Here is a 16,126-nt window from a genome sequence, read left to right as displayed (position 1 = left end):
AGGCTTATTTGAAAATTACAGTGGAGATGGAAAGAAAGAACAAGGACTAGAACAGTAGGACAAGTTCTATCTAAAGAGCCTTATTCTGACTACGCCGTTCATGCAAGTAGCAGTAGAACAGGAACATCTTCTAACATGAACAACCTCAAAGAACCATTAGCAGATCAAGGAATGACCCACCATACTTCTTTCTGTTCACATTCCAAGTCTTCCTCAAAGTGTAGTAACAACAAATACCAAGCACTCACAGTGCTTGGTACATAAAGGACATAAGCCTAGCAAGCCTACTGTTGTGGTTTTGTGATTTTTTCTGTTGTTGGTATTCCACATCAGAACATCATGTGGACCAGTGTCAGTTAAAGAAGTAATGTTCTGGTTCCATTTACTGTCTTTTATGGGCATTTTCAACATCCAGATGGGAGAGGAGAGGTGGCATCCCCGGAGGACATGGCAGGAAGAGGAAGTGGGGTGGAGCTCCGGAGAGGACGCCAGGGTCTGCTCTCTCTGGCCTCAGCTCAGCTGCCTCAGCTCACCGTGGAGAAAAGCATGTGCTTCCCTCGCACTATCGTGGTTCGACTCAAACTTTGGGTACTCTTGTCTCTCTCATTTTGTCTGATTTGGTTAAATTTAGTAAATTACCGTTCCTCCTCAGATCGTTGCCATTGTGTTTTCTCTTTGTGAAAACTACCTGCTAGCTCTCTGCCCTTCACCCTCTCTCGGAGAGCACAGGCCGGTGCCGGCCGGATCACACGGCAAACGTGTACCCCTTCCTTTCTTTTCCTTTGCTCCTTTGTCTCTCCTTCTTTCCCCCCCTCCCCCCCTCCCCCCTTTTTTTTTTTCCCCCGGGGCCTGTGCCCCCCTGTCACGGACTTATATCTAGGGATAACCCTGTGACACCTACAAATATTTTTATTTTGATTTACATCTCAACATGTCACCACCACCAATGCTATTTCAGAAACAGCAATTTTGCAATCCCATACATGCTGACAAGTTTACTACCTGATTTCTGGCCAAACGCAATCAGACAAGACTTTTCTGGTATTAGACCGTCAATTCTTTTCTCACCTCTTGACATTTTTATTTACTGAACAATTTTAAAAGAACTTGGAATTAAGGAACAGATTGCTAGTAGAATATTATTCCCAATTGTTTGCATCTGTGTCCCAAACCCTCAGAAGAATTTAGAATATTCAAATCATGTCTATGCTTGAATCCCACACATCTTCCATTCAACTATCTCAGGTCTAAAGCATAGTAATAAACCACTTTCTATTTCACGTGACATGGAAATCACAGGTGTCTGACTTTAAGTATCAAAACAGTCCTCCTTAAAAAACATACTTAGCATTCATCAACAAAAAGTAGGCGAATTAAAGTCTACAAAAGCCTACATGAAACAGCCTGCATGTATATGGTATTATAAGAATGGGCAAATAGGAGAAACATCCCTCTGAGCAAGCAGTACCCAACTTCACGAGTTTTTCCATGAGTCACATAAAATCACGAGCACATTTATGAAAAATCTCTACACGGATGTATGAACTTACTATAGGCTCACACCTATGTAATATGACTATTTGATATAATACGGATGAAAACATGTATTCCAGTTCTTTCTTCATCATTTGTGCCCAGCTAAATAAATTAAGGCTCAAATGCATAAATTTTCTTTATTTATACCAAGGCTGAAATGGTTAGAAGAGACATGAATGTATATGTTGACAATGTACAGATGATTTTTCAGCTCCAATTCTGTCTTGTCACTATGACACCAGCAGTACCTGTGGTGACAGGATTAGCTCAAGAAGATTCAAATCATGTGACAAAACATCAATTTCTGTGGTACAGCTCTAACAAGATGGTCACAATGACAAGCAGCCTTCTCTCAGATGTTCACAACACAAGAGAACTGAGAGCTTGCTGGAGAAGCAGTATGTGTATTCTAAGTGTCTGTTCTCAGCAGAGTGTATCCACAGTCCTTCAGGCTAAAATGTCTGTCTCTTTCTACAGTCACACTCAAGCACAACTCTGAGCACTGAATTTGGAAAATCATGCTAGACTAGTTCCCCTGTTTTTCAGTATCTGCACAGAAGACAAACACATACTGCTTTATCCCCTGTCCAGACTTATAGAAAGCAATGAAGTTTCATGAGGCACAAGTCAACACATACATTTCAAGGTCTTCAGGATCTTTAGCTCTGTGACAAAGAGTTCTTTACTCCACTACTAACCACCTGCAGAGAAAATTAAAATCTGAAGTCTGGAATCCAGCTCAGTTCCTTGCAAGAAACTGTAACAAAATAATGGTTACAGTTCCTTACAAGCTTAGAAGTTAAAGTTAGCTTTATTGTAACAATCACTTTGAGCAGCGGAGCAATCTCAACTTTTCAGCAGACACTAGTGTAAGAGACTATTCTTTTATATCATTGACTCAAAGTTTGCTGAGGAACAAGTCCAGGCAAGTCCTGGGCAAAGGCAGAGAAATCTTTTGTCTTGAGGACACTGATGGACAGGTCCTGGCTAAGGATTGTGATATCATCTAAGGAGCACAGATGGACAAGGCCAGGGGCAACGAGAGAGAGATAAGCTGCTGCTAATGGCCGGGAAACGGTCTTTTTGTGGGGACTTGTCTCAAGGAAAATGGCCATCTCAGGAGGTATGCACAGGACTCTTGCTCAAGCACCCAGGAATGTCACGTAGGCAGCAGAAAATGGAGGATAAAAGAGGGTCCAACAACCACGGCAATGGGAGAGGCTCATCTCTCACCACGACAGACTTGAGGGGCTCTCTGCCATCTGATCCTTCACCGCAACGTAGAGACTGATCTCTCACCGCAACACAGAGGCTGATCTCTCATGATCTCTCACCACGACACGAGCCTCCTGCCTTCAGATCCTTCTCTACGGACCGTTTGCTGACGGACTTCCCTGGGCCTGCTACCTGAGACCTGCTGCTTCCTCCCTGACCTGCACCCTCTCGTTGCCCAAGACCGGCCTCGCTGCTCCTGCCCTTCGGCCTCGGACCGTCGGAACATCGTGTAACGGGACTGCTGCCGGATCCTGGTGGTGACTATCCCCGCTTTACGCAATTCTTGCCTCTTTCTATCTTTTCTATCGCTCGCCTTCCCTTCCCCATCACCCCAATCCTTAATAGTGTCTGTCCTCCCCTTTCTTCATCTCCCTTATTAACATTTGTAATAAACTGGTCGGACCAACATTTGAACCGTTGTTTCTTAATCTCACGCCGGGCATACATATTTCAAAGAACCTCCTCTCCCTCCTATAAATTGGAGCGAGACAACTAATAACATATTTCTCCCCAGTAGTTCTTCCTGAAACTCTAACAGCTTAGGAATGCAAAGCACATCTTCAAACCCCTACTTCTGCTTTCCACTAAGAGCTTCTATGTAGGAATTTAGAGTACAGAGAAGAGCAGCTGTAAGGAATAATGAGTTTAAAGGAAAAGCCCAAAAGATTTGAGAGACTTCAATTTAGAGATGCCTGGGTGATGGGCAAGAACAAGACTGGACGAACAGCACAATGAAACTGGATGCAGAAACTGTTATTTCTCAAAACTCCTAACACTAATTTCAATGAAAACCCCTTGTTTCAGCAGGAAATTAGCTGTAAAAGTACTTATTTACACAGTAGCTTGATAAAATCTAGATTTGACAAAGTCCTTTAAAATGAAATCAATATGGTAGTAATATATTTTATTTCCCATTTCAAAGAAAATAAATGAAATAGTAATCATTCAGCATAATCACCACTTAATTAAGTTTTAATCACTACTACATATCTAAGGGACAAGCATAAGACATTAATTACCTAATTGGTAATTATACCTACACAACATATAAAATATTTCAGATACATGACCTTCAGCCCTATGGAGAGCTTTAGAAATACAAAAGGAACCCATTAGAAGACCTTCTCCAAGTTCACATATGGCTCCATTAAATGATTTTCCCTATATAGCTGCATGAAAGAATACATAACCCACAATCCTGCAGATTTAAAATCCATAAACAGACAAAGATGAGCTTGTGCTTGCAAGACACAGGCCAAACACTTTAACACAAAGCTTTTCTAACAGGCAGAACAGCTCCTGTGCAAGTGTTGAGGTTTAACTTGGCAGGTGGCTCAGCACCACACAGTCGAGTGCCAATCCTATATGCTGGCAAAGGAACTTCTTGGTTTGGTTTAATGTTGATAAAGTGCATACTTCTATTTGAAAACCATTTATCTTTTTTTTTTTTCCTATTAATTTCACTGCAAAGAGTCCTTTAATACCCTCTGCTGACAAAACATTATCAGTGCTAAATCAATCCTGATTTAACAGCACCGTCACTAGCCACAGAAACATAACAGTGGAAGACTGGCCTAGCCCAGAAAAAAGGTAAGCTGCTGTCACTGGATTATTTCTCATCTTTTCAGGGGAAAAATGAAAACAACAACAAAAGAACAACAACAATTATGTCATTATAGTTGTCTGAGGTTGAGATGCTGCTTTCTTTGCAGTCCACTAGCACCACATTTCCCAACCTCCAGTAACTGTAGAGGAAGGGTAAATATCTGAAACATCTCTCCAGTACTGCCAACACTCATTGTTTGAATGTGCAAGAGCATTCATAATGGTAATATAAGACACTCTGTATTTAAAAGGAGGAGACAGATTTTTGAGCTTTTTATTAGATATAAATATTTCACATAAGCATATGAATTATGAATTAATTACATAGTGACAGATAAACTCCACGTGGTGCCACCTTGAAACCCTAACAAAAATCTTAGGGACTTAGGCACATAACTGTGGTTCTGGTTTTTGTTTGTTTGTTTGTTTGTTTTTTTTATCTGAAACTATTTGTTTCTTGCACTCCTAAAATAAATTTACAAAATCTTTGTTTTCTTAGCATCTGTTATGTATCTCAAAGGACACATCTGCAGCACCTGGAGGTAAAAGAAAAGAGGAGGTGATGATGTCTGATTTCAGTCAAGACCCATCTAAACTGGTAAACAGGTTCTGTTGAGTTGTGTCAAATTGTGTTCAAGTCTCCTGCACCTCAGGGAACCTAAGCCTCCTTCCCATCACAGCCAGGTAGAATCCCCCATACAAGCATTTACCATGTCAAGGCCATGCTGTTAAATAGCAGCCAAAAGACCTAACCATCATGAACATTATTTTTTTTTAAGCGTTTAACTTGTCTGTTCTTCCACTTCTCAAGCAAGTACTACAAACACAGGTACCACTCCCTCTTCAAAAGGCCATCCAAACCACTGAGCTTCCCATCAGGCTTAAGGTGTATTTCCTTTGCATTACCTATCATGCAGAGAGGGGTAACAACAACAGTTAATACAGATTAGAATCATAGAATAGAAACATAGAATCACCAAGGTTGGAAAAGACCCACAGGATCACACAGTCCAACCATCCACCCATCATCAATAGTTCTCACTAAACCATGTCCCTCAACACAACATCCAAACATTTCTTGAACACCTCCAGGCTTGGTGACTCCACCACCTCCCTGGGCAGCCCATTCCAGTGCCTGACCACTCTTTCAGAGAGTTTCAAAGATGTTTCCTAACGTGCAGCCTGAACCTTCCCTGGTGCAGCTTGAAGCCATTCCCTTTAGTCCTATCTAGTCCTATCACTAGTTACACAAGAGAAGATACTGACCCCCAGCTCACTACAACCTCCCTTCAGGTAGTTATAGAGTGCAATAAGGTCCCCCCGGAGCCTCCTCTTCTCCAGACTGAACAATCCCAGCTCCTTCAGCCGCTCCTCGTAAGGCCTGTGCTCCAGTATATATAACTCCAGTATACTCCATCTCCTCCAGGAGAATCATGATAAACATTCACAAAATCCTGAGGACATATAAAAAATAAAACTGGCCTCCCATCCTCTGGGTGAGCAACAAGTTTTTCTGAAAAAATGCTCCACTCTTCTCTGGCCACATTCTGTAAACGTGTACTTTTACAATTCCTTAGCTTTTGGATGCATACAAACAAATTCAGCTTTTTCAATTGCTGGAACAATTTCAACATGCTTTTATTTCCATTTTGACTAAAACTACTCTGCATTGACACAATTTTGCAAAACCTTGATCTCTGAAAAATACAGTCCTAGGACATTTTAATTTAAAAAAAAAAAAGAAAGAAAGAAAGAAAGAAAGAAAGAAAGAAAGAAAGAAAAGAAGAGAACAGAAGTTCTCATTTAGACAGTGATTCCAAGGGGTGTGATGCAGGTGAAGACTTTTGCCAGTTCTAGTCATCACTATGGTCTGACACTAGATAGATCAACAGAAAGTCATAAAATCAAGCACAAGTACAACCACAATATAAGTACAGTTTGGTGTTAAATCTCCAATACATAATCAAAAGACTGGGTTAAAAATGCACAGGATAAGAATCAGGATGCATTTACTGATGTCAGATTCAGTACCAGCAAGATTCATTGGACAAGCATTAGGGTGACAATTTGGTAATCACATGAGCAAAAGAGGTCAACTGCAAGAAATTTTCCTCCACACCGGAATGATTCGCCCCATCTACAAAGATGTCTAGCCTGGGGTATAAAAAAATGCCCACGTTTAGATGCTCCTGAAAAGGAAGCACTCAGTTGTCATTTTGCATTGCAAAGCACGTGCTTACCTCACCCAAATCAAGCATTTACTCTGAGTTTGCAGCAGAATTGCCAGGTCACAATGGATGTGACTCTGGATAGGGACTGTATGTCTCTTGAGCAATCCCTGGTCATTGGAAGGGATGAACTAATTTTTCTTCTTTATTACCTGCTATTGCTCCATAGTGCTTGTATCCTATTAGAAGACACTGTCATCACCTTCTGTAGCTATACAGAGGTCAAAGAAGTTTTTGTGTGATGCACTGGACTGAGAAACCTGTGGTCAAAAATAGGAATATCGTAATTCCAATGCTAATGCTGCACATGGCACTTTCACTCCTTTCTGCCCACTTACCCATCTGTACAACAGTTATGCATCTGGCCTAGTTGTGACAGGAACAAGTATTTCTCAAGTGCTATGAAATCCCTTCTGAGAGGTGTCAGAAAAGTACGCTTAAAGTCACTACAAATGGTTGCAAAATTCTGGTTTCCCATTGTCACAGAGTTATCTCAAGATCTGTGTTCATGACAGGGGACAGCGGGCCCACAGGCCTGGAAAAAAAAAAAAGAGAGCGAGAGAGAGAGAGGGAGAAAAAAAAAGTGTCAAGGGTTTACAGGCCAATCCAGCCTGGCCCTGTGATGAATGAGGCAGGGGACTTGTGAGCCTGAGCCCTGGGAGAGGGGAAAAGGGGAAAGGGAAAAAAAAAAAAACAAAAAACAAAAAAAAACAGAGCAACGGCAATGATCTGAGGAGGAACATTCATTTACTAAACATGATCTTGGAATGCAAGATTGGAATTGAGGCCAACAAATCAAACAAAAATGAGATAGAGTGTCCAAAACCGAGGCCTTACTCTATAAACTGCAGGGGGACCACGTGCTTCTCTGCTGTGAACAAGGCTTGGAGATTTCCCTAAGCAGCATCAGAAAGCCTGGTATTAATTGTCTCTTTATAACCTTGCTTCCTCATGCTTAAGTGTTCTTGCTTGAAAGAAGAAAGCCTTTTTATGACAGATCCTTGTTTCCAAGCTTCTCTAGATTTATTTAAAAGCTTGCTACAGGAACATTTCAAAAGGAAGCTTTTACACATTATTAATTTGGCTCCATCAGGCATTTCCAGACAGCAGGGTATTTCCAGGCACCACTAATTTTCATCTTCAGAGGACTTGAATTTGAAAATCTATTTAACTTTAACTGAATATATTTAATTGAACTTTCTTAAGAAGTTTAATGTCTTCGCAGCCTATTTTCCTGGAAGTTAGCACACCACCAATTAGGATCGGAGCTAAAGCTCCAAAACGTGTAACCAATTGTCCTGCTCCCACATAGAGTCACCAAATTCAACATGATGAGTACATCACAGTTCCATTGCAGGCTTCCTGATGGAGACCAGTGACCCGCACTATCAAAGCTGCATCTGGTATCCCAGACTGTAAAGCAACACAACACAACTTCTGTAATTAATAACATTGTACACACTGACATATCTGACATTGGCAATGTAGACAGTTTAGCAAGAAAAGATTGAACATGGACTTTGCTACAGATGAAAAAATTGCACTGGTACCTGTTTGCACTGTATTTCTATACTTACGTCCTTGCATCCATCTGTAACAAGAATATCATGCTTTTCTTTGATCCTAGGTAGGAGTTTACAGACATATCTCACAAACGCTATGTACTGTGCATCAACCCCAGGTTCACAGAACAGGACAAAACAGTGGGTGAATTCCATTGTCCTAATTCCATCATCCTCCTCTTTTCACTAATTGCCGTTTGCATATCAGTCCCATTGGGATTATTCTTACTGTGTCAGCATAGATGCATATTAAACAGTTTTCATGTTACACAGTCTCTTACAAAAGTTTTCCCACACTTTTTCATGCTCTTGCACTAAAACCTGCACCTGAACTCACATCTTTTCCCAGACAAGATGTTTGAGGTTGAGAAGATAAATCCATTAAAATTCTGTGAATTGCCATACTACAGTATTTTCATATCACCCATGACTCATTCCCAGGTCATAGCAAAACACCTGCAGGTCTGTCGTGTTCTTTGCAGTGGTTCACAGGAAGCTTACTAGCTATACACAGACTCCTCTTCCTAGCTCCGATCCACATTATGCCTATTAAAAACATTCTCCTAATACTCTTTTGCCTTGACAGCAGAAGCTGTATACTCCAGCACTGATATCCTACTAAAAAGAGGAGAAACCAATATGAAGAAAAAGGGATCTGTACATGGAGCAGTCCTCTGTACTGAGGGGTCACATGTGCTATTAAGAAAATTCTAGGGATAAACATCAAATGGAACCCTCAAATCTCTAACATAGAAAAAAAAAAAAAAAGGCTGGGGAAAAAGAAATATTTGGTAAAATGTACAGGATGGAAATATATATTTCTTCCAAGCAAAAAGGAATGTTTTTTCTATCTGTATCAAACAGATAATTGCAATACACTAAAAATGTATTTACATATTTATAGATATATTAAAAAAATGATTTACAGCGCACTTATAAGTGCAGATGGTACGGCCTCAAGAATAGACCTCTGCACACAAAGGAAAGAAATAATGGAAGAAGCACAATCCATGCAGGATGTGGGTATGCCAGGGCTGAATCACAGATGGGACAAAAGAAATCCTAGAAAAGAGTGGGGGGAGGAGAGCAGATAAAATGTTAAAGGGAAGAATTTTAAAAGAAGAATGAGGGTTCAGCAGCCAGGAAAGTAGAAACATCTGCCAACAGCACTGGTGGCAGTCACTTAATCAATAATGCACAAAGGGAGAAGGAAACCACCCAAAGCCAAGGGGAGCAGAACAAATGTGCAGAACGATCCTGGGAGAAGGAGAAGAGGGGGAAAGGATCAGAGCTGCATGTATATATAGGCTTACATGGCAGCTTGAAGATAAATATCTTGAGCTTCAGGCAGCAAGAGATTCAGCACCTACAAAGTAACTGAAGGTAGAGAGAACACTGTGGCTGGAGCAATGAGAAAGGGTGACAACAATGTAGTCAGGACAGTGTATAGGAGGCAAAAGAAAAAAAAAATGAAATACAAAAGAGGAGTAGGGGAAGCCAGAAATAAAACAGGCAGCTGCCCAGACTCCAGCAGTTAAGCTAGAGTCTGTGGCAGCATTTCAGGGGCTGGGATTCATGCACCAAGATCTCACCTCCACCTGAGCTCTCCTTGGCTTATCCCCACACGGCTATCTCAGGGCTGAGAGAATGTAAGAACAGCATATAATAGAGAATGTAAGAACAGCATATAATTTCTCCCCAGAATTTTTTTTTCCTGAAGATCTCAGTTAGCATTACGCGAGCTCTCCCCAGCCCTGGTTGCATCTGCTTTTGGTAAGTCACATCCCACTCTGCCAGGGCAGTGGACAGAGACAAATCTGGTAGTGAGAGGCAGGCAGCAGCTGGGCTGGAATACACATGGGTTCCTCCGCTGTCTCAGAGCAGCCTGGGAGGCTTCTTGCTGCTGCCCGCACCCTGAGCACGATCCAGCCTAGATATCTCATGTGGGGTATGTGAGACACCCTGGGAAGCAAGAAAGAGTAAAAAGTTTCACTGAGAAACAACATGTGTTCCCTGCACCATCAGCTGCTCCGCGGATATACCATGTGTCATCTTAACCATGCACCTGACAGCTAGCAGCATCGTATGGAGTTACCTAAAGAGCTAAGAGCAACTCGCTGTCCAAACAGCTTTGAAATTTCACTATACATAAAGAGCAGGAGGCACAGTGCTAAAGGGAAAAGAGAAAAGTTGTGGAGGTGCCTTGCTGGAGCAGCACACGTCACTAAGCCTGCACACCACCCAGCAGCCAGCTTAGTGTGCTTCATTGCTGCGGCCAGCCATCAAGGAGATATATAGATTCTGAGGCTCACCAGAGAAGGGATTACAGAATTAGTGGGTTACATAATCTCTTATATAATCACTATGAGGCACTTCACTTACACAACACAAGTCAGCCAAAATAACCCCTTTCCCAAATGAGAGCAGCACCAGCAGCACATCAGGCTTATGGCCGCCTAAGGTGCATGAGGGGCAAGGGCAAGATCCAACTTGAGGCAACCAGGCTTTCTGGATACAGCACTGTACAAATGTGCCTTTGGTCTGGAGAAGATAGAAGCATCCAGAAAGCAGAGGGAGCAGGGACCACCTGCAACTCAGCATGTTGAGGTGCCAGAGTCAGTGGGATTTTACTTGGTACAGAGCAGCCTCCAAGCAGCTGGACCAGCACTTGCTGAGATTAAGTGGGGTGTCCCCACTGACTTTAAATAGGCTTTAGATAGGGCCCAGGATTAGGGCTTCAATGAAAACAGTAGGTCGAGATTACCGCAGAATTAAAATAAACTTAATCCAAATGCCCTTGGATTTATACCACAGCCGTGCCCGCAGCTCCTGTGTTCAGCAAAAGCAGGCAAAGCCACAGCAGGGACTGGCTCTTGCTTATTCTTGAAGAGCTCCCAGTGTGAGTCAGTGCAGGCACACAGGAAAACCTCACCTCTACAAAGGTCTGGGGTACACTCCAGCAAATCCACCAATTCGATTTCAAGATCTCATTTGATGCCTTCTAGTTAACAACAGACATCTACATAGACAATTGTTATGAATAGGATATATGACTTAATCTTATAATTTTTGCCCAGTGTTTTAAGAAACCAGTATGAAGTGCTATCCTCAGTAAAAGAGAAGGACAGTGTAAGTCCTGGATGATAAAAGTGCAGGATATTTCTTAAAATGCAAGACCTGAGATCCCCAAATTGCACCTCCAAGTCCTACAATATTTACCATTACCATAATTGGTGCTAGGCATTAAACTGAAGTTCAATTATAGCTGTGGATTGCTGCAATTGAGGAAAAAAAGAACCAGAACTGCGAAGCCCCTCAACAACAAGGTGTCCTACACTGCTAAAATCAAAGTCCTATTTCTCTAAATACCACAGGAACAGAAAAAAAGAATGCAGAACAGGATAATGCCTTTGTTCTCAGCCTACGTCCTTCGACACTCAGATCCAAAGGTCCCTTCCTATGGCACTTTCTCAAGTTATGCAGCTAGCAGTATTTGGCCATTATTTGGCTCCTCACTGCTACCTCTGCTTGCTCGTTTCCCTAGTGGAACTGCAAATCATCCCCAGCAACAAAAAGCAAAACCTCTGGTCTCAGTGCAGCACGAGTTGCCTCCAGTTCCTGCAGGGACACAGACACCAGGCTGGGAATGGAGAGAGCCATCATTCCAGCCACATCGACAAATGAAGAAGATGATTGTCATCTTTTGCCCTCTTAACACAAGGGATGACCCAGTTTTGAGGAAGTTTAACTTCTCTATAACCCTGATACAATGCAATTCCTTCTGCATAGATGGGAGAAACGAGTTGCCTTACTCGATTAGCAGGTCAAAGGTCACGCACACTAGACCATGTTGATACAGGTTTGTGTCTGACATGACAGTACTGCTGAGAACACAGCATGGGTAGGTGTCCTCAGCATTGCCATGTCCCAAACCACTGGAAATCCCTGCTCTTTCAAGGGTTATTTATTTGGAATCAACAAGGCAGCGCACAGAATAGGAACAACTCATGCCAACCTGAAAAAGAAAAGTAGACGTAAATGTAAAAGTAGACGTAAGACTTCACACATCTCTCTCCTCCCTGAAAGCAGGATTTTCAGAGCAGAAGGTATCCTCCTCTGTTTTGAACTGAAATTCTGACAAGCTTAATGGCACTGAACAGATGCAAGAGAAATTTTAAAGCTTCACTGTACTGGTTTGAACTTCAGGCTCCAAATGTAGTGGGGAAGTGCAGCTCTGAGATGGGAATTCAAACTGTAAGAGAGACAACAGTGAATTTCTGGATCTCATTTACACCAGTATTGAGATAATTATCTTCAGTGATGAGCAATACATCTTTCCCCCGAGCACAAATGAAAGAAAACACTTGCATGACTCAACCTTACCCAGCTCTTCTATCAATAGATAAAAGCATGTTTTAAGCTATACACAGCAGCAAGCGGCACCTGTGCTGACTTTCCACATGCATAGAAATATCACAGGAAAGGCTAGCAGGAATGTGCAGCCCACATTAATATTTTTTCTGTCCACTAACAAATCTAATAACATTTTAAAAAGCAAATCAATGAGTCACTCCTGGACAATTCCTCTGTGGAGATGATTATGCTGCCTGCTTTATTGTACTGTCATTCTCTAATAGTACAAGCACTAAATGGATTGTACGAAAACTACTGCGGTACAAACAACTAAACATTTCTGCTTAGGTAAGGAGGCTCTCCTATCATGAAAGGAGAAACACATGCAGGTCAGCATACACAAGAGAATTTTGTTGGCCTACCTATACTCATCAGATAAGTAAAATGACAACTATGGCAGCAAAACACAAGTTCGAAGCAACATAAGACAAGCATGCTTTTGCTACTACAGCTCTTTGTATTTTTTAATTTGTTTACTTTTCTTTTTTTTTTTTTTCTTTGGCTAGTGAACATATCCTGACAAAGCTGCTGTATCATGGATACCCTAAGAGCTCTCAGCTGCACGGTAGCAAAAGCCTATCACTCCATCCACACTGCTCACACCCCAAGCTCAGCAGAGCAGGCCTGCAAAAGCAGCAGCCATCTTTGGGTCATGCTGCAGTGGAATCCCAAGAAGAAAATGAGCACATGCAACAAAATACAAGGACTGCTCTGAAAGTAAAGCCTCCTATTTTGTTATGTTGGCCAACGACATCAGAGGCAGATATTGGCGGTACAGCAGTAGAGGTTGAACCTTCCCACCAATATTCCATTGAACTTTGTTACCATGTGACAGACTGCTGGAAAGGGGCATCTGAACCAAAGGTGTGTCACTGAATTTCTCCATGAGGAAAAACTGGCACCCCCTGATATTCATGGATCCATCCTGGATGCTCATGGAGAGAAAACAGTAGATATGAGCCCAACAAGGAGGTGGGTAGTATATTTCAGCAGTAGAGAATCATAGAATCATAGATGATAGTGGGTTGCCTCAGCTGGTGCAGATTTTTATGAGCATGGCATGAAGGCTCTTGTTCATTGCTAGTGAAAATGCATTGCTAATAGTCGGGAGTATGTTAAAAAAACAGTGTTTTGTAGCTGAGTTTTATTGTGGTCTTTATATCTGTTGTAGTTTCCATGCAAATGAATACAAAGCATTACTTCTGGAGCAACCTATATACTTCTCTTACATCAGGGTGGAAGGCCTTTGGTATAGCAGAGTGTTGAAACACATGTTGCCCGTGATCTTTGGTCTGCCCTTCCACACAGTAATTTCATTTCAGAGTTCCCTGGTTCTTCCTTCTCTGAATAATGATGCAAACAGATAAGAAATATACTTCAGTTGAGAGACACATATGTGTGATAAATGTGCTTGCTTTAACCTAGTGTACTTGAACATAAGACTTGTGCAGATACGGTCTGCATGCTTGGTGTGCATGATCATAATCTCTAACTCCACTAGTGCAAGATCTGAGAAGGAAGGACTCACCCTTGGAACAACTGCCAGCTAAGGCAGAAGAGGAACACTGAAGGAAAGCTGGGCAGGCCAGCACCCGCCAGCTGAACTCTGCCAGATTGACTAGAAGGCTGCGGGGTGACCTCATTGCAGCCTTTCAGTACCTGAGGGGAGCCTATAAACAGGAAGGGAGTAAACTCTTTGAAAGGGTAGATAACAGCAGGACAAGGGGGAACGGTTTTAAGTTGAAAGATGGAAGATCTAGGTTGGAATCTAGGGGGAAGTTCTTTACAAGGAGAATGGTGAGGTACTGGAACAGGCTGCCCAGAGATGTTGTGGATGCCTCGTTCCTGGAGGTGCTCAAGGCCAGGTTGGATGGGGCCCTGGGCAACCTGGTCTAGTAAATGGGGAGGTTGGTGGCCCTGCCTGGTAGGGGGGTTGGAAATTCACGATTCTTGAGGTCCCTTCCAGCCCAGGCCATTCTGTGATTCTGTGATTCTGTGACTCAAGATGTACAGCCCTGGCTGTGTTGATGGACCCTCTGGGAAAATTCCCTCCAGCCAGAACCCCTTGCCTACCCCTCAGAAAAAGAAAGGTCAGGAAGGTCATCAGCTCTGGGTTGAGTTTCTGCTCCAACAGACACTTGGCAAGTAATGTGGGAAAAAAAACAGAATAGCTTCCAAAAAAGTTTGTCTCAACTGCCAGCATCTTTAAATGGAAAGTAAAAAACAGACTCCATTAGTTCTCCCTTTTAGCTGTGCATGTAGAAGATCCATACCGCTGCTTTCTGCTCCTTTCTGCTCATTACGAATACAGGTAACTCTGACCAAAGGTGATGTCTAACATAAAGAAATAAGCATACTACTGAAATGTGTAGCCCTGCTCCTAGCCGTGTATTCCCTCTCTCCTCTCACAGCAAGTTTGGTGATGCTGCTGCTATACTAACCTCTCTAGAAGCAAAGGAAACTCATTGCTTTGCTTTTTTTCCTCAGCTTTTTCTTGGTGGCTGTTTCCCACTGCTGATGTGGGCCAATCCAGTTAGTCTGCAGTTGCACAATTAAGAGAACTGAAGGAGCAGGCAGTTAGCACAGAGGTTAGAAGCATACAGCATTAGACCAGATATAGAAAAAACACCTTTTCCTCGTTTCTCTTTCTTGACAAAATCTGCCAGACTGACAGTTGAGTCACAGGGAAAGAGAAAAAGATTTTTCATCAAGTTATTTAAAACACGGGTTTAGTTAACACTCATTTAGCATAGAGCAGAAGACACACTTGAGAAAGAAAGACATTTTTAACTTCAAAGTACAAACTTTTCCACTTAATATGCAAGAAAGCTGTCAAGACACATCATTCTCATTAAAAAAAAAAAACCAAACCATATTTCTTTTGTAGTACTTTACAAATGTCAGGAAAGTGATAATATCCACTGTTTGAGACCTTATATTTCCCCTTGCTTTCCAGGGCTCTTTTAACACCCCCCAGCTCTGGGTTATGCCCCCAGCCTTTTGATAAAGCTAGTATTTGTTGCTCAGAAAGCACTACTCAAGCAAAGAAAAAAAGATTGTTTTAGAAAAATTTTGCCTCTATCTACTCAGAATAAAGTTTTTATTTACCAAAATAAACTATAAAGGGATTCCAACAACAAAGATTTCAGCAAAACACAAAAACTGCGGAAGGTGGTACACTTAAGGATGCAAAACAATGACATATTTTTGAAAATGAGGATGGCAATTGCATGGAGGTTTTTTGCCTCCTTGTTTTATTTTTATATTTAATTTTTATTAAATTTATTTTAATATTTTATTTTATATTTATATTATTATTATATTTATTTTTATAATAAATGTTTTATTTAAATGGATTTTACTTTAAATCACAACAGATTAGAAGTGCTCTTTGTTTTAGCAAGAAATCAGATTTTTTTTTTTATTGCAGTAGTATAAGCTCAAGCATTATTGTGTTCCTGCTCATAGACTCAGCCTACACAATTGAGTAGGGCAAACTTGTACGTC

General features: G+C 41.7%; 1 protein-coding gene across 9 annotated transcripts in view; it reads right to left on the bottom strand.

The window, feature by feature from the left end:
- Positions 1 to 16,126, bottom strand: part of VOPP1 (vesicular, overexpressed in cancer, prosurvival protein 1) — a 94,198-nt gene that overhangs the window by 48,046 nt on the left and 30,026 nt on the right. The window lies entirely within an intron of this gene.

The sequence above is a fragment of the Gallus gallus genome, chromosome 2, assembly GCF_016699485.2.
Source record: "Gallus gallus isolate bGalGal1 chromosome 2, bGalGal1.mat.broiler.GRCg7b, whole genome shotgun sequence".
Taxonomy (NCBI): domain Eukaryota; kingdom Metazoa; phylum Chordata; class Aves; order Galliformes; family Phasianidae; genus Gallus; species Gallus gallus.
The sequence above is the reverse complement of the archived record's forward strand: the minus strand, read 5'-3'. Positions and strand labels throughout refer to the sequence as shown.